The following is a 4656-nucleotide window of genomic DNA, read 5'->3' as shown; positions in this document are numbered from 1 at the left end:
TCAATGTTTTACCCAACGCCATTGTTAAGTTTGAAGTCTTATCAATATTATAACGAAATAAAAAAAAAAAACAGAGACGGACTTAAAATTAGTTTAAATAAATTATTGTGCAAATGTCGAAACAAAAAAGTATTAAGTGTGGCATATCATTGTACTCAGGACCATCTCAGGACACCGAGTTCTTTTAAAACTTAAATATAAAAATGCAGGTCCGTATTTAAAAAATCGCGGCCTCTGTATCTCACAATTATCATTTCATTTAATCTAAAAATACTATCAGATAGCCTTAATAAAGTGGCTATGAAAATGTACAATTAGTTATTTTTGATTTTCAAAAATTAACGACAGGAAAAAATAAATTTATTTTCAAAAAAACCGTTTTTCCATAAAACTCAGCAATCCTTGAAATATTTAAAACTTTTTGATGGCATAAAAGGAATGGCATTGCTCGTACCCTCAATTTGTAGCACCCTGTATAAAAATTAGCCTGGTTTATCCGCTAAAGGGCATCAAACTTTGAAAACATATATTTTTTCACATATTTTAGAAACCGTTATTCCGATTTGAATGAGGTTTTGGATGTCTATGTCTATGTTTTGCTAACTGCTCTAACATTTGGATCTCACAAAATCAAAAGGGGCCATTTACGAAAAGAAAATCAGCCGTCGGTGAAGTTGGAAAATATTTATACTAAAATTTATGTAGGAGGAAGGGTGGTTTTCACCCTTCCCGTACTTTCTCATGATGCTGTGAAAGTCAAATGTTGACCTTAGCAAAACATAGAAACCAAAAATCTCATTAAATCAGAACAAATGGTTCTTAAAATATCTGAAAAAAAAAACATTTGTTTTATTTTTTATAGTTTGGAATCCTCTAGCCAATGACACTTTTGTATAGAGGTAGGTGTTAAATTAATAATTCTTATTTTTACATGATGAATATCTGCCCATGAAAGATGGAACAAGTTTTTTTAAACACTCTGTAGAAAAGGAATCCATCATCCAAATCTATGAATAAACAATGAATAAACAACAGGCAAAAATATAATACACAAAAAAATAAATTAAAGAAATATATTTTAATAGATGAGCAAAATAAATTTAATAATTATTTTAATTTTTAAACTGTTTGTAATTATTTGCGGGGTTTGTAATTTTTTGTTCCTTTTTGTAAATCCCGGTCCAGTGCCCTCTATAAAAGATCAGCCTACGGGCGGACCTTTGTTTACTTCATCAGCTGTACATACTTAGATATTGGGTTAGATTCTGTATTCTATATTCTGTCAGTTTAGTTTGGTATTATTTTGTTATTATGATGCAAAAACTCATTATTTTAGTGTTTAAGTGACATAAAGTACTACCAGATATATGGTCACTACGATGGTCACTCTGTTTCTCATAAAAAAACTGAGAAACATTACACGTTTTGTTAAGTGCTTTAACCTAAAAGTGCCTGTTTTTATTTATCGTTATTTTTTTTTTCTTTATTCTTCAAAAGCGAATAACTTCATCAATAATAAAGCTTAAATTGGAGTGTGTTTTTTGGTGCTGTGCTTCATCTTTGTTGTGTTCCTGGTGGAAGGATAGTTATACTAGGCAGTTTAAAGTATCCGAAAGAGCAAGAAAAGTGGGTACGAGTAATAAATCAAGGCAATTCTATTGAAAATATCTTTAATAAATTTAAAAATATCCCAGGGATGGTATTAAAGAAAACTGGACAATTATGTTTATTTTATTCATATTGTGGAATCTCCACTCTAAGTGTTGTTGGTTCAGCTTCGATAGATTCAAACACGTAAGATAAACACGTAGTAATTATGATCTAGGGAAAAATAAAGAATATTTTTTTTTTTTATAAAAGATTTTTATTTTGAGTTCAAAATTAAAAGATTTTTGTAAGAACAAGAATGATAAGTTTAAAAGAAGAATGTGTTTTTGTTTGATAATATAATGTATGTAAAGAAGCATAACATATATTTAAGTAATTTTACTGAATAGTGTTGATTATTTATAATACCAGGTAATATCAAATATTTAAGTGATGGCTGAATACAATATGAATAAAATTGGTATATTTATTACAAAATTAAGTTTTAAGAATAAAGGTGCTACTAAAATACTAGAAATTCATATTTATTTGTTTGTTGGTCGAATGTTATTTACATTTTACTTAAGAATTATACCGTATCATGGAAAAAAATCGGCGTCTAGTTGGCTTGGAAATGAACATCGATAACATTCCTTAAGTAATTGTACACATAAAACATTAACTAGAATTTACAATCTTGGAAAATTTGATATTCTTGAACCTTGTTTCTAAATATTCTAAATTTTTGATTTTCTTGGGATTTAGGTTCGGGAAAAACGCTGATTAAGTTTTCATTTGGTTTCATTATTTTATTTACAAAAAAAAAAAAACGTTTTGGCTAACATTATAGCCTTCATCAGTTTTGTGTCATATGAGAAAATGATTAATCGAATATAATCCAAAAATTACATATAAAATATTCACCCACACACATAATGTTTACTGCGTACTTCATAGTCAATGAATGGTTTTAGTGATAAGAATAATAATTCTAAAAATATGTGAAAAAAAAAAAAAAAAGTTTATATTAGTTTGTAATTGCAGTAAACATTATGTGGTGTGAATATTTTATATGTATTTTATATTCGACACTATTTGCTGCATATAACTTTAGGGCATAAAAGTATATTTAAAAAAAAAAAAAACATTTTAAACAAATAAAAATAATGAAAACAATTTTTTTTTTTTTTTAAATTTCAAGAAAATCAAAAAATTTTTTTTAAATATTTACATATAAAATGCCAGCGATCTTCATTTCATAGCCATCGCGGACGCCTTTTAGATGATATTGTATTATTTGTAAATATAATTTTTTTTTTTTTTTTTTTATTTATATTATATACATAAATTTTGTGAATACTAATAATAATACACACCACGTAGTAGATATTGAATGTTTTTGTTAAATTAGATGGAGATTTTAAACCCCAAAATTTAAAATACTTACATTTTACCCAATATCTTATGTAATACATTATTTGTATATTGTAAACATTTGCTGCATTTGTATGGTTCATAGTTTATTTGCCAAAGTATTTATTAATATAAATAGGTATATATGTTGTCGTTATTAACTGTATATTATGTATTTTTCATGTAAACTATATCATTTTTAAAATAAAATAAACCAAAAATCTGAGGAATAATTGTGTTTTCCATGTATTCTACAACATATTTATTAATCCGTAGTATCTAACTAGCGTGACGTCATAAATCTCGCCCTATGGCTGTTCTATTAGAGACGGCATTGCCCGGTCTCATAAAATACTGTAAAATACCTTAAAAAATCTTGTAAAAGTTTCCTGATATTTCTGTTTCTAATCTGTGGCAGTGGCATTTAACCTCAAAATTGTAACTGTCAGTTTCAATGGAAATTCAAATTTTCCTTTCCAAAACTTTCAACGTTTTTCTTCGATAGCGGCAATTTGACGGAAATTTATAATAATAATAAACAAAATTTTACGTCTAATCTGATAAATGTAAACCGTTTATACATTCTAATTATATTAGTGTTTATATATACATCCTGATACATCTAGGAAATTTTATCTCTATTTTTCTAATCAACACTGTAAACAATTGAATTTAAAAAAATGAACGTTGCAAGACTACTGGAAGAATACTTTTCCTTGGCGAATTCCAGTAAGGTAACAGAGAGAAAAAAGGGCTTCGAAAAGCTCAGGGATTTGCTCAGCAGTGACAACATTTTGGAAGATTTAAACTCTGCAAAACTCCATTCTTGGGAATACTTTCTAGATAATCAGTGTGTTTGAAAGGGTAAGTTTATTTAATACTTGTCATACACTAGTTATTATATGTATTTTGAACCAATGCAATAATGGTTTAAAACTGTATAGAAAATATTTAAATAAAAAAAAAAAAAAAAAAAAAAAAAAAAAAAAAAAAATATATTAAAATTTTGAAAAATGCTTACTGAAGTAAATTTGATTATAAGTCAGCTCTCCATCATACCCTACCATTATTATAGTTATGAAGGAAATATAGAGAACAATACATATCGTTGATGAGTTTTTTTCTCAATCCATTTAAGTAAATAATTTATGAATACTTGTAATAGAACGATATGATGCGATACTGATATGGTACAATAACTGTTGCTCTCAGAATGTTATATAAACAAGTTTACAGTTCCGGGTTAAGTTTTAAGATTGTTAGCAAAATAAAACTAATTCGCCATAATATACCAAAACTTGCTTTATAGAGATGCCTCAACATGTTGGCAATCTGACAGATTAATTTCAGATAACATTGAAAAAGTAAAGTGTTTTTTTTTTTTTTTTTTTTTTTTTTTTTTTTTTTTTTTAATTTTTTTTGTTCAATTGTTTTTAGGTGTCAAATGTAATATTTCAAAAGTTAATCAGATATATAGGTTGTTTGAAAGAGAAAAACATGAAAATGTGCAGAAATCTATTTTTGCTAGAATTAAAAATAATATTCTACCTAACATTACCTGTTTAGGCCATCTGGATTCAGAGGATTTTGTATGTAAGTAGTCATTAATAATAAACAAATCTAGAGTGATCCTAAATTAATTTCACACTTTTAGTA

This window comes from Sitophilus oryzae, unplaced genomic scaffold, assembly GCF_002938485.1.
Source record: "Sitophilus oryzae breed Bouriz unplaced genomic scaffold, Soryzae_2.0 scaffold_346_pilon_pilon, whole genome shotgun sequence".
NCBI classification, from domain to species: domain Eukaryota; kingdom Metazoa; phylum Arthropoda; class Insecta; order Coleoptera; family Curculionidae; genus Sitophilus; species Sitophilus oryzae.
Note: the sequence above shows the minus strand (reverse complement) of the source record.